Source organism: Vidua macroura, chromosome 17 (assembly GCF_024509145.1).
Source record: "Vidua macroura isolate BioBank_ID:100142 chromosome 17, ASM2450914v1, whole genome shotgun sequence".
Lineage (NCBI taxonomy): Eukaryota > Metazoa > Chordata > Aves > Passeriformes > Viduidae > Vidua > Vidua macroura.
In genome coordinates this window covers 11,522,901-11,546,131 of record NC_071587.1, presented here as the reverse complement: position 1 = coordinate 11,546,131, position 23,231 = coordinate 11,522,901, and the positions used below count along the sequence as shown (strand labels likewise).

The 23,231-nt window shown below is 39.9% G+C and overlaps 1 protein-coding gene across 3 annotated transcripts in view; it reads left to right on the top strand.

Moving 5' to 3' along the window:
• PHACTR3 (phosphatase and actin regulator 3) overlaps positions 1–23,231 on the top strand; it is a 101,714-nt gene that overhangs the window by 24,862 nt on the left and 53,621 nt on the right. Inside the window, exon 1 of one of the 3 annotated variants that reach the window (XM_053992720.1) lies at positions 2,962–3,117. The exons of the other annotated variants lie outside the window; for them this stretch is intronic. The gene's annotated coding sequence lies outside the window, so the exon portion shown is untranslated. Of the gene's footprint in view, positions 1–2,961; positions 3,118–23,231 lie in introns of those variants that run through there. 3 annotated transcript variants of the gene reach the window in all.

Here is a 23,231-nt window from a genome sequence, read left to right as displayed (position 1 = left end):
AGATTTTCAATAGCCACATATGCTTTGTGTGCCAAGTTTGTGCTCTGTCAACTGCCCAAGCCATTACCTGCTAACTTTGACAATTTAATCTCTTTTTACTGGAAGACTTTTAAAGAAGTTGCACAGTAAGGCATTGGAAGATGGAATGTTGGCCAGCTTCAGTGAAAGGAGTCACAATTTATTACCAGCAAAGACTGTCTTCTATTTTAGCTATAATCCAAAGGTATATGAATCTCATAAATAAATGAATGCCTTCTAACACAGAAATACATTGGCAGCTGAAATGTAAACTATTATCCAAAGCTATTGCCACATTCACAGAATTTTACATGAGACATTTGGGATACTTTATGAAATTCACGTACTTGAAGCATGTTTGCTAGGAAAATCTTGACTAAAACTTAGTTCCCACTAAGAAATGGAGAATTCCATTCTGTGGAGAATACAAAGTGTGTGAGTGAAGCTGAGATTCTAAAAGAGATACTTTAAAAGGGCCTGTATTCACTGTAGAGATGATTTATTGCTGCAGTGTAAGTACCCAGAGGTGCTTCATATCTGGAAGTGTAAAAATGAGAATTCTGAGTCTCATGCAGAAAGGGAAGATTAAGTCTGAGTGCTGTTAAGGAGGCAAAATTTTATTTATGGCATTGAAAAATCTGAAGTTAAGACGTTCTAGGCTTCTGGGGAATTTTGCCCATCAGCAAGAGTACAAAGCATCAGCTTCCTCAAGATGTTTATTCATTTGTTTTCCTGTATCCAAAGTTTCCTCTTGCCTTGGCTGCTGCTGTGGCTGTGACACAGCTCCTGCGTTGGGTAACTCCTCTAGGCCTGAAGAGTGATGATTCATAGGAACTTCTGCACCAGGATAGATTTGTTTATTTTTCACTTGCATTTAAGAAGCTTTCCCCAGATTTTCAAACTTGTGTGCCTAAATTTCAAGTATATAGAAGCTTAGCAAACAAGGCTTTAAAACTCAAAGAAGCCTGTTTGGCATAAGGCATCTCCCTGACAAATGAATCCTATTAACCTTGTAAAGACTAAGTTCTTGAATTTAAGCACATGTTTGGGAACTTTGCTTTAAGACTCTTTAATTTTTAATAGAGATTTTGCCTAATATTTTTATTTACATTTGAAGTTAGGTCTTTGTTTGTCATAGATTTTTCCAGAACTTCAGTGAGCAGAAGGGAATGATTTCTGTGCACAGAACGGTGAGAGATGGACACTGAATTTTTTTTTTTTTTAAATTAACTGCCACTGACGTTAATTAAAGGACTCCCAATGATAATAAGTTGTTGAAACAGTACTTCATTAAACTTATTGCCTAAAGTATCCCTTAGGGAAAAAACAACGGGCTGTCCACTGAAGTCCTATTTATGACTGAAAGCTCTGTTTTACATATGTTCATTGAATTAAACCAAATCAATTTTATATTATTCACATGATTAGTGCACTTTTTTTCAGAAGAAGCAATTTACCTGAGCTGCAGTAGATCCTTTAGTCACTGCCTATTCTATTCTGGAAAATAAACATGGGTGGTTATAGATGATGCATAAGAAGACTCAATAAGAGAAAAAACTGTTAAGATCTATTTCCTGGGGAAAAAAAGGACTGTGATTTACTTTAAATGTATAAGATTTTATTGAAAATGTGTACTGCATCTACAACAAAAATGTTTTTAGATTTTCTCCCTGGGTTTTGGTAGTTCTCTAGTCGATGCTCAGGGCTCCAAAGTGGAATTGTTTGCCAGACTCCTTCAGGAATTACATGATCTAATATCTACAGAAACAGACAGTGCTCAGTTTACTTGAAAAATATTTTCTTTTAGAACAGATACAATTTAACTTTGGAACAGGGTTTTAATTTCCAGCATTTCAATGTACTACAGATGTAATACAATAGGTTGTTCATTAGTAAAGACAAGGTATTACTGAGCAATCAGTGAAATTTCAACAAAGAGCTGTGAATATTGATTAAAGTGTACAAGAATTCCTGTACCAGTGGTTTTTGGCCAGTTCTGTACAGACACCTTGCAAGAAAAGACCTTCTAAACCACTTTGTTTTTCACTTGGATCTCATTTTCTGCATCATTGGCACAGAATACTTGCACAAAAGAGTCATTGTGGTTTTAAGTCTGCTGTTGCCTTTGTGCAGAAAAGCCAGTATTTTTAAATATAGATGGTAATAATACGTTCCCACTGACAAAATAATGTAGAAAACCATTCTGAAATTTGGCTCTCTGGAAGCTGAGAGCAATGCAGCTGTTCACTGAGTCCTCTCCTGTTTCTTTTAAATCCAGAGCATCTGCCTTCCCAAACACTTCAGCATTAAGTCACCCTAATGAAGGCATTTAGGATTGCAGGAAGGAAAGACTGTTTTCCTGCATTCTGGGAGCTATCACTAAGACTGGGTTGGGGAATAATATGAAACGTAAATATTCTAGGAAAAAAGTAGTAAGGGAAGAGGCCAGAACATGCTTTCACTACTGTAATTTGGGCTGGAATCTTTTCAAGCGGTGCTGGAGCAGTTTGCTGACAGTGCTACAAGACAAAATTGTTTTGGGAGAAAAGAATCACAGGTTTGATGTGGTAGCTGACCAAAAGTTACACTGGGGTTGGAGGCATTTTAATGGCCAAAACATCTCCAGTGTGTTTGTTTCTGGTGTTACACCAAGTCTAGAGCTCTGCTCCAGCACTTCCAGTGAAATGTACTGGTTAAACAGAGATTTTCTGCTGTGGGAGAGAAAAAGAGGAACTTTGCAACAAAGAGAAGTCGATTTGCAGATTTTACTCTGGTTCTGCATTTAGAGAGCTGAGCCCAGTTCTGAGCATTCCGTGGGCTTGCACTGTTGCACACAGTCACCATTAATGATCCCGGCGCCTGTCAGTGCAGACGTGATTTTCGTGGTTAAAATAGGAAATGCATTCATCTGTTTTACATAATATACACAGACCTGGAGAGAGCCCAAAGGGTCCATCCTCGTGTTCCTGTGCAACTTGAAAGACAAAGTGAAGGAGTTTCAAGGGAGAGCAGTAACAGAGCGTGGAAGGAAATAACCTTTTTCTGCCTCGGATTGAGCTGCTGCCTTCTGTGTGCTCCGAGCAGCAGCAGCTCTTGGAGGTGAGTAGCAAGGGATAAAAGAAATGAATAGGAAGATGGATAAATATTTCCTTCCTGCTATAGATGCCTTATTTTCTTTAACTGATCTGTTTGCTGGGAGTTTTAGCTGAGTGGGCATTAAAGCTTTGGATGTTTTAAATGTATTTCTGGGGTTCTGTATTGAGGGAATGCTGCAAGCTTTTAACATGAAGGAATTAGGATTTCTTGAATATTTTGCATGTGATAAAATATGCAAGAATGTGTTATTTCTGTGATGATTAGGAATAGAGAAAAGAATTCCATTGGCTCTCTTTTACCTAAGCAAGTAAGATTATTCTTTCAGACTTTAGTGCTCTGAAAATCCTTCAATCCATAACCAGGAATGTTTTCCTCCCAAACTGGGAACTGGGGATGGTGCTGGCAGATCAATTGCATAACTGTTACACGTGCTTATTTCAGGATCAATAGATACACTTTTCCAATAGGGAGAGGGATTTATGTCTGCAGTTATGTTGCAGGGAAGCTGGAGGGAATGGGGGCAGGAAACAAAGAATTTTTCTCACTGCAAGTGCCATAGTACTTTGAGTTTAGGAGTGTGTTGGATAGCTCGTTTCTTTCTTCATGGCATTGATGAGAAAAAGAGTTTGCTAAGAAAATCCAGCAGTGCAAGAAAATTTCTGTCTGTGAAACCTCTAAATCTGTTCAGGTAATCTAACAGTTGTCCAGCAGCCTCTGACTGCATTTTGCTGTAGTTTGAAGATGCAGAATGTTTTTATGCTACCTAGTACTTTAGATATTGATGTATTTTCATTTTCAAACAACAGTTATAAAAATCAGGAAAGAAATATATTCTTTTAGAGAACATGAACTTTTTCAGTCATGTATATGAGCCAACATATTAGGAGCATTCAGGAGATTATTTTTTTTTCCCTGTAAATCTGGATCTGCATTATGATTAAAGTGCCTGGTGAAATTAAATTCACATACTTAAAAAGAAGCCATCAATTTGCTTCCTCTCTCACTCTTCCTACACATTATTCATCTGGTATGTGAAAAGCTGTTCTGTGGCTTCCACATAAAAGCAAAGGGAAAAGAAAGCCAGGGATGATTTGGTTAAATAACGATTATTTTCATGATCCTTCTAAAGCACAAAACAAAATGTTCTCCAGATACTGTGAAAATATATATGTAATTTCAGATAATCATATGTTATATACCAGAAAGCTGCTATGTTGAAAGCACATTACGAAGATTTTAAAAGCAGGCACTAAAAACTTAGGAAGTGCCAGAATTACGGTTGCCTCTGCAATCTTCATTTGGTTTCTTGTGCATATGCATTGTGATGCAGCCTTAAAGTGCACATTTTTCTCCAGTAATCTGTGAGGGCAGAAGTTATTAATATATTCAGAAGCTTTTATGTAGTGCTTGTCACTACAGTGCCTGCTGCACAAAAGCTCTGAGCAGTGTGGGGCTGGAGTGTCAACCTCACAGATTTAAGAGGTGTGCAGAGCATCAGAGAGAGATTTTGACTGCTTCACTTGAGACGTGTACCTATGATTTTCCAGACCCATTAGGTAAGGCAGCTCTTTACATGCTTAGAGAATAATGTCTCACTAAATTCTGTTGTGGATTCTCAACAAGCTGAAGATTTACATGGCAGCTATACTGTGAAGAGGAGCACCTTGTTTAAATGAGTTACTCTTTTCCCCCTGGCAGTCTGGCAGGGGTAGGAGAAAGAACCCAGATCTCCAGGGCCTTCTCCATCTTCCTTTTTCCACAGTTCTCTGACCCATCCACAACTTTTGCAGCCAAGCCATCATAGAATTTCTCAGGGAATGACTGTAGAATATTGCATAAGATTATGTAGCTAACAGCAGGCATGTGAGAGCTCTAGTAAAGACTTCAGGAGATCAATTAAAACAGCCCCAGACCTTCTGCACCACTGTTTTGTCAGCAGAGCTGCTGCAGGGACTTACAGGGTGAGTGACTGACCCGAAGGTGGAACCTTCACCAGCACCCATCAGGTATTTCCCAAGAGAGAAACTATCTGAAATCTTGGACTCCATTTGAGCTTCTGGAGGACAGCGTGCTTTGAATTCAACTTGTTTCATTCCCTTCAGATCTCTCCAGCTGAATTTTGTCTCTCTTGAAATTGCCTTCCTCTCTTTTGTATTTCTAATCCTACAAATTACCATTCCAAGGCACAATTTTTCTTCTCTTCATTCTAAGTCTGGGACAGTTTTAGGACGTGCTTTGAAGGCCAAGCCAATCAAGAAGTTGTTCTGCCTTTAGCTATTTGTCTCCTTTCCCACTTGTAGACAATCATCCTGCACTCAGCTCCTTGTCCTCAGTTTTGCCCACTGAGTGATTTCTGAGGCAATGCTGTGAAGTGTAGCACTGAAATAACCCAGGATATTTCTTTAAAAAAAGAAAGTTAAATAATACACATTATAGGGTTAAGGAGATTTTCAGTGTTTCTTTTTAAAGCGAGCCTAGAAAGAATATTTTAATCTCCACTGAAATGAACAATATGGGGTTTTTTGCTGTTGAATTTTTAGTATTAGTCAATAGATTGAATTTGTAATGTGTAATTTCCAGTAGTTGTAGCCTTCATAGCATAATAATCTATAATGGCTATGCTGTAAGCATTAAATGTTTCACATAAGAGCATGCTATGAGTGCAGTGTGATTATTGACATTATGAGTGGGTAAATTATACTTGATTAATTTATGGAGCCCAAATCTTGTCCACCACCAAGCCCTTGTTTCTGCTGGAAATCTGGCACTATTTTGCAATTATAAAGCAGCCCTGAGCTAACAGAATGTGATTTATGCAATTTTTAATGGGTTGAAAAGGAGCTGGTTTATGGTAGACCTCATGGGGTAGCATTGTGGAATTTATTTCAGCATTGTCTTAGTAAAAGACTTGTGTGACTGGAGCACTTTTCCTCACTCTCCTGGTGGTGTTTGAGGTGAACAAACCTCAAATGAGAACAAGTAAAGGATTTCTAGTTCTGCATTAGTGTTTTCCTTCTCTGTGGTTTTGACCTGAACACTCAACAGACTCATGTGGTAAAGTGAGAGTGGAGCACAAAGCTTTTTGGAGGAAAAAATCTGCTTACCTGGGGAAATAGGAATGTTTTCCTTAATGAATGGCCATCAAATGAAATCTGATTAAGCAGAGAAATGATGAAAATCCCAAAGGCCTGTGTGGTGAACGGAATTAGATTCCTATTTGATTTGTAGCAGACACTTTACCTTTGCATTGCAGTTTGATTTTTCTGTTTCTAATCTCAGAAAGGGATGTCTAGGAGAGGTAATTTTGCATGGTAGGATATTTTCCATCTTTTTTGGCACTTTACAATAAAGACTCTCACTAAAGCAGCTGTAGGGAACCTTAGTGAATAGTGAAACTTCCTAAAATAAATTAGATGAATGACTGATCTGATTTACACATTTTCTACTATGACCAGACAACTTTCTCATTGTTTCCAAACATTGAAAAATAATTCTATTTAAACATAATTTTTGTTAAAGTTATGGATTTTTTTCATGGCACAAGAAATTTTGTGACTATTTCTAGTGTTTATGAAAGCACTTTCCTTTGATTTATATTGTTTAACTTATTTTGTACTAGAGAGTCCTGTGGCAGATGCTCAGTTGATATAATCAGTAATAGATCAACTGATTTCATAAGAGCTGTAAGGATTTATAGCACTGATAGTGAATCTGCCCTTGAAAAATTATATTCCAAAGTGCTTAGTTGTTTGTGGTAGGAAAAAGTTTTGTGGTTAGAAAACTGGATTAAGGAAAGGATCTGTTCTTTATTCAGTTCTTCAAGACTGGATGAATTGGAAAATTCATTAAAATCTGTGCTGTAGTCTGTCTTGTAAAGCTGGGCTAACCTCCTTCAGAATATTTAAATTGCAATCTCTTAAAAAAAACCATTCTCATTTATCAATTATTTTCTTGGTTGCTTTTCCATCTTATTTTTTGGAATTGTTATATGGCTCCAAAAATACTCTAAACCTGCCCTGCAGCTTTTACAACAACAGTTTTTCAATTCTAAGTTGCAAAAAACTCCCCAGAATTCTTATTTGGCAGGATGTAGAGCCCATCACTGTGGGTGAGCCCGAGCCATTTACAAATAGGGGCTGGTTTGCTGGAACTGGTGATCACACAATAATCATGTTATGACAGAGATCTAAAACAAGAATGAAAATGTCAGAACTACCTAGCAGCAAATGTAAATTTAATCTTAAGATAAAAGCATATCAAATATACCCAAGTGGCTTTTTGCCAGAGATGCTAATTAGAAAAAGCTGGATTATGCAAAGCCATTTGCTCCAAATGGCTCTTCAGGGACCAGGTTAAGGAGGAGTTTCCTCTGTGTGGTTTGGTCTTGTTTACAGAGGTTCTTAATATTTGCAAAACCATCTCGGTGAAAAAAAACATGTCAAGTGAATAAAAGAGACTTAAAGGGGACTTTGGAATTTTCAATTTTCAGTGGGAAAAAAGATTATGAGGGAAAGCTGTAAACTGCAGATATGATCAGTGGTAGAAGGTTCCCCTCCTACAGCCTGGATCCTTTTCAAGACAAGAGGGATAAATAATTTTGGACACAGTAAACAACTGCTTTATAAAACAGCAGTTTCAGGACCCAAAGAAATGAATTCTGAATTTCACCTCGAGTGGTGCTCAGGGCTCAGTTCTGAAGGAGTAAGAGCCAAAATACAGTTTAATGTGGGGGGATAGGAGGCCCAGTGCATCCAGGTGCTTAATTTCTAGGAAAGGGCCCATGTAAAAATGAGGTGATCAGGAAAAAAAAAAACAAACCCTAAAATAAGCAGTCCAGAAAGCAAGATGCCTACAAGATGACTTCAAGTTGATAAAAACATACTATATTTGAAAACCAGGTGAAAAATATGTCCATAACTCAAGATAAAACTGTCATAAAACACAATAAATGGCAGTGGGAATATTAAGGAGATACTGCAGGGAGAAGGTTGGCATTCAAAACTTAAAGTTTGCCAGGATGGATGGAGCAGGATCACCTCAGAAACTCTGGGCATATTTCTCCTTCCCCCTCCCGAGCACTGAAATGGTGCTCCTGTCACAGGGAAGGATCCTCCTGCTAAAGCAACTGCCAGGAATGTCCTCTCTATTAATCACACATCCATCCTTTATCCCAAGACTCCAGAGGACATTGCAAGTGGTAATCATACCTTTCAAAGTAAATTAAATTCCTTGTATCCCTTTTACTCAAAGAGGATAAATGAAACCCAGAGGGAAGGGAAAGGTTGCTCAAGGCCACCAGGCAAGTCAATGGTAGGATTGTAGAAGGAAAAAAATCAACAGATCTTCCAGGTTTGGGGTATCTTGACTCATGCACAAGACATTCTTTATGAAAAGTGACACAAGAAATGTAAATAGTGTCCAATTTATCAATATCTGCCTGAAAAAAACCACACTGAAGCAAAAATACCATAAAACTTGGGTTTGAATGCTGAGCTGACAACACTGGCTGTGTGAGAAGCTCTCTAAAATAATACCTAATTAATCATGAATTTGCTATTGTGCAGCCAGTGGAACTGTATCAGTTTATAAATAGTGTACATAGATGTCCCTGGCTGGATGACAGGATTATTGCTGTGAAATTTTTGCAAATCTTTGAAATCCTGCAAAAGGAGGCATCATCAGGCAGCAGAGAAAGGGATGACAAAGAGAGGAGGAGCCTGGGGAGAGGCAGAAATACAAGACTGGCCCTATTAACAGAAAGCTGAATTTTAACCTGCAAATACAGGTTTAAATACTGCAAATGTGATAGCCCATTATTTAAATATGTGGTAGCACAGTCCCTCCTCTGACTGTGCTACCTTCAAAGATGTTTCAGTTTTAATAGATTGTGTGACATTTAAAAATCCAAGTGTGGAGAGAGTTGCTAATATATTTAGACTGGAGAGCTTCATTTTGGTCATCTCTGCCTCCAGCTTCCTCTTAAAACATTTAATGGACCTTCATTCCTCTTGGCTTCTCTGAAGTGGGGACTTTAATTTATTTATGCTGATGAGGAACTTTTCCATATCCTTTTCCCCTCTTGTCATTACAGAGAAGAGAGTAACCATTTTTAAAGGAAACTGTTTTTTATCTAGAACATGCAAAATTAAAAAGATACTCGGAAATGCAGCATAATTCAGGCTCACAGCACTCTCGAGACCTAGTTAAAGAATACCTGTTAATGGATTAATTTTTCATGCTCCACATATGCAGAGAAATATATTTTGGGGAATATATAGGCCTAAAATATAAAATCAATTTCAGAATAATGTGATGAAATAATGGTAGAAGCTGATGAAAGCACTGATTTGTTTGACTATCCCATGATTTTTTAATTGTACAGCAAATTCCTGACTTCACCCCTTGTGCAGTGATTGAAGAGGAGAATGCCACACGTGACTAATCTGACAGTTACTGGAATATTTAATTCAGCCAGCCCTCTCTCAACCTTCTGCTTCTGGTTAATCTATTTTATATTATGTGGCTGCCAAGTATTCCTTTAAAACTAAGGCAAAGGTCAGGATTATTACACATGAAGGATGGGTCTCTCCATCCCATCTTCCACTGAGGCTGCTTGTGCCAACTTTGTGCACCAAATTCCTTCAGACTTGTTCCCTGGTCCTTCCTTGTTCTGTAATTCTTTCTGTAAAAATTCATCTCCCTCCCCCCAAAATCTCAAGATTTTTGTGGAAGTCATGTAACTTAAATTAAACCATGGGCTATTGAGCCCTTATGACTCACTTTACCAAGCTCTCCTGAATAACCACGTGGGCTAGAAAATTTAATTTATTTCTATTGTCTATCTGCAAAATCTATTAATGCTTTTCAAGAAGAAATAAGCTCTGTCACTCACAGAAAACTGAGCTATCAGACCCTAATGTTATTTTTGCAGCACTATATTTTTTTGCTAAAATTAGATCTCAGTCTCTTGCAAGATTATCCAGATGTGATCACCAGGCACCACAACCTCAGCAGCACTTGGGAAGATGGACAAACACATCCAAGTATCAAACTTTCAGAATGTAAATTTCTGATTTTCACTTTTGGGGAATAAGCCTTGAAAATGTGATCCACATGCACTCTGCTGGTTCAAAAACCAAATGGCCAAGGGGATCCATCCCTTTCTCTTGCCCCTCTCCCAGTGTAAGACAATAAAATGGGGGGGGGGATATATGCAATTTTCAAGGGGATGTAATTCACACCCCTGGCAATGGTAATGAAGCCAAAGGACTGTTTCTCTCCCTGTGTCTGCAAGTCAAAAGTCTTCTCCCTTGTTTTCAGTGCCAGACAAATAAAACTGGGCCTATTTTATGGCACAGGCACAGTGCCCCGTGGAGACTTTCCCTGGTGTGTTACACCTGCACTTCTGCTGGAAGTCAGATAAAAACACTGCCCAAATTAGAGAAAAGCAGCAGGATCCTCTCACCTCTCCCTTTACTCCAGATCATGAGAACTTCTCACAGTTTTTCTTATTTTTTCTTATTTTTTCTTATTTTTTCTTATTTTTTCTTATTTTTTCTTATTTTTTCTTATCTGGAAGATGAAAGATAGGTGATAATTCCTTTTCAATAAAGGATTTAACAATCATCTGGAAGGTGATAAATGCAATAATGTAAAATTATTGTAAAATAATATTAATAAAAAAAATAATGTAAAATTGCACAGCAGCTTCCCAAATACCATTATCAATGCCAGTTACTGTTACTTGCACATGTATCAAGACACAAATATACCTTCATTCCATAACTGCTGAAACACTGTTTGATGCTTATCCTACTGGGCTATTTCTTTTTGGGAGTAGTTAATGATTCCTTATTCAGAATTCATAATAGAAAGCAACACACCCCTGAATGACATTTAGATTTTTTTTTTTGAATCACCTAAAGATAGGGGGCTACTACAGAAATTGCCCACAGTTCATCTGTATCCTGGTCTACAGAGTTCTTACTTCTCTCTCAGATGGGAATGGAGCTGGATTCATAAGCAAACCATGAAACAGCTCTTCCTCCACTCTGAAAGACAGAGCCCAGTTTGAGAGGGGGGAAAATCCCAGGAAATTTGCATTAAACATTGCTGAAGATTCAAAATTGCATTTCAAAGATGCTTGTGAAATCCTTGGAATGAAATATTGAACAGAGGTCTAAAAATGAACTCTGGTTATTCAAAGTAAGCAGCATAGAAAGAAAATGGGTGTTGTAAAAAGAGAAAGGAAATGTTTACTTTTTCTATTTCTGCTCATTAAAAATGTGATTAAATTGATTAGGTGAGATAAGGAGACCAGGTGTCATGTATTTCACTGAGGAAAGCCAGTCAGCATCAGATTTGACTTCCAGCTGAATTCCCCTGTAGCTGTGCATCCTGGTAGGGCTTGGTTTTATTAAATGTTGTGCTAGAAATGATTACTTTGCTGTGCTTGTAGGAAGTAACTGCTGGTGCCATCCCATCTTTGCCTCAACCCTCATTAACCTCTGCTCTCATTTTCTACAAAGATTAATCTGTTTTGAGAAGAATCATGGCAAGAAGTTCTGCTGGTGCAGCAAGGTCTGGTTGTGGAAGTTGTGAGCCCTGTGAAGTTGTCCTCTGTTTGCACGGAATGCCAGGGCATGATGCCAAGGAGGGGATGATGAACTGAGCCTGCAGGAAGGCGTGGATTGGCAATCCCTGCCTCTGCCTGTGCAGCTGAGTGGTTCCACATCAGAGCAGCCCAAACCCACAGCCATTATGTGATTCATACCTCCAGCTGTGGCAGCTATAGCTCAAATTAGGTCTAAATATGCACATACTTCATGTACAGCTGCACGCTACAGTCATTGAAAATATTTTTCTGTGGCAGTCAGTGCAGTCATTCTGCACAGCATTCAGGTTTGGTAAGAAAAAAAAAAAAACAAACCAAAACAGTTACACTATTCATTTGTGCACCATCAGACCTCACAACCTCTGAATTCTATCATGTTCAGAGCAAGATAAGGTATCATATCACAGGACAGCTCTGGGGAACTTCCTCAGCCTGTGACCAGTCAGAAATTGCTGGGCTCCAGGATTTAGCTAAAGAAGCTGAAAGGCAGAGAGTTCTGGAGCAATGTTTAGAGATGAAGTTTCTCTTTCCAGCACTGGATCAACCTGACTCAGGTCTCACTACACATTTTAGCTTTCTTCCTCTGTAAAGCACTTGGGTATATAATTACAAAACAGGATTATGTAAGACTCAGCTGTTATGTTGAAGTAACAACTGGAAAACATGACACTAATACATGATACTAAGCTACTTCATGTGGGCTTTTTATTCTTAATGACTGTAGAGTGCCCAGGTTAGTTTGTAGAACAAGATGTCAAGGACCACTTTAATTTAAAATTTGTGTCTTCAAGCCTCAAGTGGCTTTACGGTTGCCATGATAAAATTTATTTACTGAGTGCCAAAGAGCATCATGGAAGAAGAGAGTTGTTTTCCTTCTTAAATGGTCAAAACAGAAGTTAAACCTGCCTTTAGGCTAGCTCAGCATAGCCTGAAGCCACCCTGGAATGCTTTCAACAAGTAAGAAAAGTTTGCAATTTGGAACATGAACGTTTGGGTTTTTTCAGCTGGCTTTGCCAGTTTTGGCCTGGGAGATGTCAAAGCTTTTCATTTTTAATGTTGCCTAAATACAAAGTAGCACTGCCCTTCTCCCCTTGTGCCAGCTCTAGGGGCCAGGGGTGGGGAAACAGAAAAAAAAAAAAAAAAAAAGAAAAGAAGAAACAAAAGAATCAGAGGAAAGAAAAGCCGGGAGGGATGAGGAGACCTGAAGAACCCTTTAATGGAGCTGCAGTTAACTCTTGTTTACAGCCTTTTCACTGTGCATTTAGGCACTCAAGCATTATAAATATGAACGTGTAAGACAGCACTGTAATAGATGCCAAATCTAACTCATGCCTTATCTTGTTTTATTTGAAAATCATCATGCATGCTACTCAGATGAATGAGATGCATTATTGAGGAGGGATTAGGAGCAGCCTGGCTGGGAGAGGCAGGCTGAGCACTGGCTTCTGCTGGGGAGCTGGGTTGGGTTTACAGGATCTCTGGTGCTGACTGTGCCACTCTAAAATCAAGCTCCCAAACCGTCTCTCACTCTAACATCCATGAGAAGCAGCTATTTTGTGATCAAGTCCATATTATCAGCAGACTCCTTAATGGCTTTTTTTAGATTTTCAACGTGTAGTTACATAATATAATGTGTAATGCTGCATGCATACCTATATACAGTGTAGATATATTATATAGATACAGACTACAGAATAGCTACTGAACTTGTGGTGCAGAAGCCAAGAAGAGCAAACACGAGGGAAGGGCATCTGTTCTGCTCTGGAAACAGAGAGGTTCTGCATTCCCCTTGCCTGGCTGCAGCTGCCCAGCACAGGCTCACACCCTGCGAAAATCCTCTCCTCTCTGTTCTTGTGGCAGGAGCTGCTGGTTAGATTTGGGATCACTGAGCGCAGTGAAGTGCACAGGGGCTGGAGCCACCATGGGGTGTTTCGTTTTTGCCACCCTGAGCTCAGGGCTGGGGCACAGGCAGGGATGTGCCCTGAGTTTCCCATCACATTCTGGCACCGCCAGGCTCTGCCATTGTACGAGAGGCTGATGTTGACACCAGGTCTGTGCACGAGGGCTTTTAACAGCAGGACAGGTTTCCTGCAGAGCAGGCGTGGGCAAATGACCATACTTCTGTCAAATCAGCCAGAGCAGTGTTACACTTTATGCCAGCTCTGTGCTTTTATGCCAGACCGATGCCTGCTGGGGGATGACAGACAATTCTTGATAGGGCACAAAGTGCAAGTGGTGCAGAGAAATGATACCTGATCCAGCAAAAAGCTTGCAGGGACACTGTGGACTAATCAATGTACTTTAAACAATCTGAGAGGGCAGAATGAATTTCTACTGGATCTGCACTTTGTACCATTGGAATTGTGGTCATTTTGATCTGTTATTGAATGCCCTAAAACTCAATTTATTGGATACCAGCCCAAAAGTCTGTAAACCAAGACCTGCTTGGCATGTCTGTATCTTCTAAGCGAAGACGATACATATTCTTGTGGAAGAAAAGTTGTGCTAGGGGGTCTGAGCTGCTGTATCTAATCCTATGCCATGCATGCATCATAGAAATACATAATTCCTCCCATCCAGCAGGCTGCTAATGGGGAATGCTGCTTAGCTCTCCATTTTAGAGCTCACAGCCATGCAGATGCTGCAGAGATAGAACTGGGTTTGGGTTACTCAGAGATCTCTAGCACAGTGTTCACTTTACAAATACTTTGCCTCCATTTCCTTATTAAAGCAAGAACAAAATCCAGAGAAATACATGATTTTCAGCTTTAAGCCTTCTATTCAGGTTTCACTGTGTTTATTGTGAATCACATGTTTTGGGCAACACACCCCTGTGTTTTTGTGAATGTGATCTCTGCATGATCCCACCAGGAATGCACAAGACACATAACTCTCATCACTCTGGAGTGAATCCCTGGAATGGCACCTGGGTGCAGAGTCAGCATGTGAAATAAAATATCGAGTCCTAGCACATGTCAAGGAAGTAAAGCCTAATGGATCAGGTGCCTGGAAGCAGGATATGAGCTATTGAGTATAAAATGTCCCTTTGAACTCCTGGGGAGGTGTTCTGTTTGCTGATTTATTGTGACAGGAATTCTCATCCTTTGCCCACATGAAATGTCATCCCAACTCTGGTATCAATTTCGTTCCTCTGCAGGGAGACCATGGGGACAGAGCAACATCTGTTCTGCTCATCTTGGGGCATCTGGGTTAGACTCAGGCTTAGCTGAGCAGCACCTGGGGAGATTCTGCTGTTGCATTAGCTTTGCCTGGTTTTGGGCATGAAGAAAAATCTGTGGTTTTCAGGGCTGTCAGTCTGGGATCCCCCAATTTGCTTCCCCCAGCACTAAGGGACAAGATGGGTGGGATTCTAGCAGGGGTGTAGCCATGGGATGCAAGTGTGTGGAGAAATGATGCCTTGTCTATCATCCTGCCTTCTTTCCAAATAAATGTTTGCATTCTAATGCCACTATCTGAACTCATCATCCAAAGGCTATACTGATAGCCAGATGGCAGAATCATAATTTTTTGTTCTTTCAAGCTTTTCCCCAGTAGCTTTAAATAGAAGAATAAATTTTCCACAGAGAAAGAATCTTCTATTAATAGCATTAGATCATTTCAGCACTTGAAAGGAAGAAATTAGTTGAGGGTTTTTATAGGGTTTTTTAAAAATACTTTCTAAAATATTATAAGTTCTTTTATTGTGCAGGCAAGAGTGTCCGCCTTCAGAGTTTTAATTACTAGGGAAAAAAAAATCTCCTTCTCTGAGTTCAAAAAACAAATATAGTGAATAAGATTATGTGAAATGACTTAAAATAAACATCTTCAAACAATCTGGCCCTATGTGTCAGTTCTCTGTCATGCTTTGATAATCTCATTCCGTTGCTGAAATAGATTTACACAGATTGCAGAGGAGGCTTGGAGCCGATTGAAAAGATTTCTGCTTATCCAGTACACTGAATTGCCAATCAGAGGTGATGTTCTGGGGGGCAGACTCAATAAATTCCTCACTGTATTTTCTTATAACTGAGAAAATTCAGCCAGTTCCACTCCTGTGATCACACATTCTAAGATCTCTCCTCATTCATTAAAGAAAATGAGAGGAAAACAAGCTGCAGGCTTCGCTGCCTTTTCCAAATAAACTTTGTTATCCTCTTATGTAAAACACTGGGATATTCCAAGTGGCAAAGAGCTTTATACACCGCTTCAGTTAAAAGCAAAACCATAAAACATGTTTTGTTCTGCAGTCACCGAAATTCCAGTCATTTATAGCAATGAATGGGCAATGGCAAAGGAACATATGGTATTTTTAGCTCTGCTTCATTACCCAATGTTGTAAACGAACCCTGAATACTTGTAATGTCTAAAAGCTTTCTTGGACAAGAAAGGCTATTCCTGCATAGTCCTGATTAAAGTCAGGCTGTTCAGTGCAGCAAACTGCACTGAGCAGGGAGGGGAGGCTGCAGGATGAGCAGTCAGAGCTGTGCAGAGGTGAAATGACAGCAGAAACAGGCTGTGAAAGCAGAATGGCTGCAGAGAGGAGCAGGGTAGCCCAGTGAGAAAGGGAAGAGTCTCTGGTAGGGAGATGTGATTTCGGTGTGACCAACTCCTTGTCTGACCTCATGGGCAGGAATTTAGGACTGAATCTCTGTTTTAGAGGCAGATCAGCTCCAGCCAACAGGACTGAGCCAAGGCACGCTAAGGCACAATCACACAGGCCTATAAATGCTGTACAGCTGATGGGCACATATGATACCAAGAGTTAATGTTTCGTAACATCTTTTTACTGTTGTGTGTTTGCTCTTTGAATCCATTTGACCCCTCCAGTGAATTTGGTTTATGATTAAGTTGACCTTTTTTTCTTTTTCCTCTCACTGCACAAGATCCTTGACCTGGTTTGCTGTGCCCTGCTCAGTCCAGACATGAACCAAAGGAAGAGGGGTCTGGCTTGTTCCCAAGAAGTTATGGCATTTCAGAATGAAGGATGGTTTTCCCCCATTGTTTCTAAATATTTCTTAGGCAGCTTCAAACAGATTTAGTTTAGATGTAACTTACACTGTACAGGAAGGGACATTGGATGAACTTATTATCTTGGAACAGTGTGTATCAGCGTGGCAAGCACTGAACACCCTCCCAGTTCTTACAAAAGCCTGTGGATTTCAGAGTTTCTTGGAACATCACAGGACCAAATCCAAATTATGCCTAGACCAGTGAAATTCAATACTATCATTACACAAAACAATCCACAAAGTCAACAGCAGTCTGAAATCTCTGCAAAAGCTGGAGAACAATTACATGAATTTCAAGAGAGTTGTATGGAAATCCTCAGGTATCTTTGTTATTATTACACTCATAAGTAATCTCTTTTTGCAGCTAAGATATTGTCACTTCCTCTATTGGTTCCCATGGAGGTTTCTGGTACAAGGGAGTTTTCAGGAGATTTTTGTGGCTTTTCAGTGGTATCCCCCAAAACACACAGAGGCTCCCTCCTGAGGAAGCAGTTATTACAATATTGTGGGGGTTCTTGTTTCCAGCTCTCCATGACTCATGCAGGCAGCTGAGAACACAGTTAAAATATGAGTGCTGAAAAGAAACTGAGAAGAGGGAGTAGTTATACCACTTCTCTTTCTCTTGGAAGAACTAAAACATACATAAATTTAGGTCAGACAGGGTAAAAATATTCCATGCTGGTTTTCCTTCCAAGCTGTTTGGGCTTTGTGAGACATAAAAACAGGCCCAGGATATGGTTGAAATTGACAAGACTATTATTTATTTGTTTAATAAAAACCTCTTGCACTGAAACTGAAATTCAGTTCATATCCTGTGGTGGTTATAAGAAGATAGTTTTGTCACAGAGCTGGTTATTCCTTTTGTGTAAAAAGTAATAAATTAAGAACTAAAAAAATAGGAGAAGAAAGCAAGACAAGAAAGTCAAATATTCCTGCTGATGAAAGGCAAATGTTAGAAAAACACTCATTAGAGGTTTCTGTCTCAAAAACATTTCCCGAATGAAAATCAAGAGCTGGAGACCAAGGAGCTGTCTGGGACAGTTGGTTTTAAAAAATGTGAATTTAAAACCTGTGGCCAGTAAAATGAACAAAATTTGTCTGTACAAAGAGAGAGCCTCCTGTCATGCTTTAATTTGGGAAATGGTTGTTACATTTTGTACTTTTGCATAAGACCTGACCAGCAGAACAGAAGTGCAGTTGTGCTCTCTGGACACTTCTCAAAAAATGTAGATTCGCCACTTTTTTTTTTTTTCACCATTACATTATAAATTAAGTGTCTAAACACAGAACTGGAGTAATCTTGCCTGTTCAGACAAAATATGCATCATGGCAGGACTCTGCTCAGCAGTGTCTGTCTGTGGGACACAGTGCAGAGAGGGTTTGGAATCCCAGGGCAACTGAGGCTGCTCCACCTCCACCCTGCTGGCCCCAGCCCCTGAGGTTCCTGGACAGAGCCATGGGAAGATGTTGAGTAGGAAAATCTTGTGCAGCTCAGGAGTTGCTGCATCCTCTCCTGTTTGACCCACAGGCTGGCCCAGGAGGGGCAGGACAACACCTGACACATCCACCACAGGTGACACTCAGGGGAACCTGCCAGCACCTAAAGGCACCTGTGGAGAACTTTTACCAGTAGACTTCTAAAAGATATCTATAAAAAAAGCCATTTCTCAGCAGTTACCATGTACATTTTAGTTTAGCTCCTGGCATTCTTTGTCCCTGCTTTGAATAAGTTTCTTCCTCTGTGTATTTCCATTTGAGGTGCAACCACTGCAGTCATTAAACATCCTACTTGTCCAGACTACTGCCTAATATTCCTGGAGATTTTCACCATCTGCAGACATATTGCTGAGGTTTATTCTGTGGCTGTTGCAGTCGCTGGATGCAGTACAACCTCACCAACCCACAAGTTTTCTCCTTGAAAACAACTTGAATTTGAAATGATCTTTACAAGATATCTCTCCTGTTCTTTCAAATCTAACCATTTCAATAAATGGTGATAATGTCTTTTCTACAATATTTTAGCAGCAATTCTCTATATTGCATGGAAAGAATATTTTATGAGCTAAAAAATTAATACAAACCTCAGTTGTTGCACTGAACTGCAAGAACTGACTCTAGTTAATAAAACCAGTGCAACTCTTGCTAAATGCAGGGTCCTTTCTCCACTAAATTCAATGCAATATGAACATTAGAAGAAAAGCTGAAAGAAACTCATCCATTTGTGCATTAAATTTGCTTTTTCTGTCACGAAAATTTGCTTTTTCTGTGCATTTGCTTTTTCTCAGCGTCATTCTAGGAATTTTGAGCTTGCCATTGTTAATTTATGCATAGCAATTTCATTAATGCTAAAATGTGTTGCTGGAAGGCCCTGGGAAGGTACCTGCCACTCTGGACACAGGTATTTATAATGCAATATAAGGACATTTCAGATAAGCTGTAATATGGGGAAAAATGCAATACAAAGGAACTTTTACTTTGCCAAAAATTTAGGAGCCAATGTCTTCATGAAAGTTGGTGAATTTTGATACCAACAAGTCTTATGAATTTGCATGTGTGATTAGGGGCTTTTGTATCTTTCAATTTAGTAAGACAAATCATGATCTTCATCCATCCTCTGGGAAGAAAACACAGGCATTCTTAGTTTATTTTTGGAAGGCTGGTTGTTTAGTTTGGCTGGTATTTTTTTTATCAAGAAGAATCTTGTTTCCTTTGCACTTTGTGAGGAAAGAGCTCGTTCACTGTCGAGTTGGAGTCACAAGATCACACCACTGCTGCTTAACAAATGCAGCCAGGAGGTGTTGAGTCCTCAGCACCAGCTGCTCACAGCCCCACTTCTAACACTGCATTTCTTGCTAATGCAGACACAGCCAATAATTCACATTAGCAAGAGGAATTGCAGTTACTTCCATAGTTCTCCCTTCTTGGCTGCTCGGTGACAACAGAGAGTTAATGGACAGATATTGCTGTTCTCCTGCCAAAATTCTCATTTTGTTATTGCCATGTGGGATGTTGTCTCTCTATTTTGCTGTTTCTTACACAGGCCAAGGATTACAACTCAGTAGTTTGTTTTTCCTAGTTCCTATAATAGGAGAAGGAAATGGAATGGAGTAATTCCAAGAGCTGCAGAGGAGAAAGCTTCACATGTTTAGAGTAATTTCCATGTTTATTCTTGCTCAGAAGATCCTGCCATTTCCATTAGGACTAGATTGTGATCTTGGTTCAGGCAAACAGTGATAATCACTACAGTAAATTTGATAAGCAATTATTTGTCTTGGCCCTTGACCAGTGAAGAATTGAATTTTAGAAGGCATGCTGCAGTTTGTTTAGACCAGTGCTTTAAAACCCTTACGTAAGCTTTGCGAAAGTTCCATGCTAAGGATGATATTTAATGCAGGATTTAACAGGTGACAACAGGTGACATCACTCTTGGGGACTTGGTAGCATCTGACTCTGTGTTTAAGCACAGATGTGGCTTTTCAAAGGTGCTGGGGGTTTGTGGTACCTTGCTTTGGAGAACTGCTGAGTATTTAGTATAATTGCCTTGGTGAGAGGCACCAGTAGACAGTGGAATAAATGATTTTTAAAAACAATGTTCCCATTTAAGTATTTCCTACATGTGTCTCATATTTGCAGAATGTTACATCCAGCAGAGCAAACCATCCTTAGAAAGTATTTAACATCCATTCAGGTGAAATGACCTCCCAAGAAGGGTTTCATTACAATTTCCATACCAACCAGGTGTCTAAATCACTGGTAGCTTTAGAACAGTTTTACAAGGAACCACACTGGATGCACAGCCTTAGACAAGAGTTGAATTGGGTCACTGTGCCTGTTTTCTATCTACCTTTCCCTGCAGCTGTTCTGGTTTATGTCAGTGTTTTGTTGTCTAATCATTCTCCCAAATCTCTGTCCAGTTCTCTAGAGCAGGCCTGGAGGGAGCACCAGACTGGTGACTGAGGTGTGCCAGTGGGTGTTAGGAAAGCAAGAGTGTGAAGCAGCAGAAGTGATAAAGGAGAAAACAAAACAAAAGGAGATGCTCTTGCATTCCACAGAGCACAAAGAGTGTTTTCCATCTGAGCAGTGGCACTGAACAGTGACAGCACCAACTGAGAGCTGTGACGTGTTCGAGCAAAGAGGGAAATTATGCATGGAATTACAAGGGCATGAAAGTGCCTAGGACATCAGGATTTGATTAATTCTTGAATAGACAAGTTTGGGATAGATGTAAAGTGAGAGCTGACTGTATGCCTGACAGACACAGACTCCCGTAAACTGGAGGAACCCTAAAGAGGTCAGTCCTGGGCCATAAATCCCAGAAAAAGCAGTGGATGAATCCCAGAAACTAATCCAGAATCCCAGAAAAGCAGTCCCTGCTGGCAAACACGGTGCCCTTACACCAGTGGATTCCCTGGGTGTTCCAGGTCCCTCCAAAGGCAGCTGCTGTCAGAGATAACTGCAGTGGAAGGGATTTGAAGGTGCCTCTTGGAGACAGCTCAGGGTGTGTTTCAGTCTGCAGACTCCCTGAGGATGCTATAAAAAACATCCTTTCAACAGGTTTGCAGCAAGGCTACAGCTAATTAAACAACTGCAGGTGATGAAAGGCTGGTCCTGCAGTGCAGACAACAGCTTTACTGCTCTGAGGGCATGGCAAACCTCATCCAAAACATCCAGAACATCCCTGTGCTCCCTGTGTCCTGCAGCACAGCATCCCTCCAGGGGCCTGGGGAAAGTGCCCAGCCCTGGGGATTTGTAAGGTGTGTGGCACAAACCCCTTGCAGCTGCAGAGGGACAGATTTGCACAGGCTCCTGGCTCTCTGCAGAGGCAGTGCCCATCTGAAATGATTTTTATTTCATTTGAATGGATTTTTTGTGGATCTGGGGAGATGCTGCTCTGCTGCCTGAGCCAGCTCTCAGCTGGGGGAGAGGCTTGCAAAAGGCAGCTTTGCTGTCTCCAAAGACATTGTACAGGCTCAGGTAACTGAATTAACAGTGATTACACAGCAATCCCTCATCAGGCTCATTTTCTTATTGTTACTGAGCTCTTTCTTACCCAGGTAAGGCTGTTGTGGGTTCCTTTATGCAAACACTGACAAACCTATTTTGTTAATGAACTGCTAATGTCACACCATGCATTGTAAATCACAGCGAGTGGTGCTGGAGCTTGACACAATGATCCAAAAGCATGAAAAGTTCCTGATTAATTTCTTTGCACCTTGGCTCACTTGGTGGCAATGCTGGTAGGTGATAAGTCAACGTTCCAAAGGAACATTTTCTGCAAGAAATCACAAATCTCAAGCATACAAAGCATATTTTTTATCTAAGAGATTTAGCTGGAGTTGCCACTTCCCTGCTCTCTTTCCTTTGATAAGCATAATCTGTTTCCCCATTCATGTCAGGGTAACCTGGTTTTAAAATCCAAATACTTTGAAGGAGGCTCAGCATGACAAAATGGAAATAAACTTCCCTGGCAAGTACAGCCCCCTCCTACCACCCACAAGTTTATGTTTTGGGGGTTTTATTTTATTTCCTCCCATTAGAGAAAAATGTTAAATCATAATTTAACATACTAAAGAGCAGTGGAAATTATAGAAGAAGGACAAATGGCAAACCTTTTGAGTCTGAAGTAAAAATGGAAGTTCAGACTTTGGAGACCACATAGTAAACTTGCATTTTCATGCAGGGAAGAATAAAAACTTAATCAGGATTTATATCACCCAGGAGAAGGAAAAGTGATTGAGCCCAAGCACAGCCGTTACTGAAGGGAAGCTGAACCCAGAGCAGTCTCTGTATTTCTCTGCTGTTTATCTTTGCATTTTCACCCTGCCTTCATGGGTCCCTGTGAGTCTGCAGCCTGCACAAATCTCCTGTGCCAGATTTTCCCCTCAAGGTAACTCAGGGGATGACGTAGATGCCATGTGGATAAACCTGGCCCACTCTCCATCTGCTCCTTGGGAGGTTCAGCTCTCAGAGAGATGAAATCCATGGCGGGAAATCAGGAACATAAAGGGTTGCAATGAGAGAGATTTTAACATTTAACATTTTTTTCCTCACACCATTGACCATACAAAACCTAAAAATTTGGATAGGTAAATGCCTGAATTTGCACCTCAAACATGTAGTTTTCCCTACTTTATTTCAGTGTTTTTTTTGTCTAATGAATATGATGTGTCAGAGCAACAATCTATGTCACATAAGCAGCTGTGCAACCAAAATCAGCTCATGATTACATTCAGTATTTACTACAGGTACCTTGCCTTTCTAAATATCTAGCTGTTAAGAACTAGGTTTTCTCTTTTACAAAGGATTCTGTGTTAGTTTTTCTCAAATCAGTCCCAAACAATGCTGAAACATTCACAGCTTCTAATACAAAGTCATTCAAAAATTAGATAAATTTCAGGTTCATAAAAAACTTCTTTTCTCCTTCATAATTTTCAGTTCTAGTTTCTAACAGTCATTCAAAATTGCAAAAATAAAAATACTCTATGTTCGAAAAA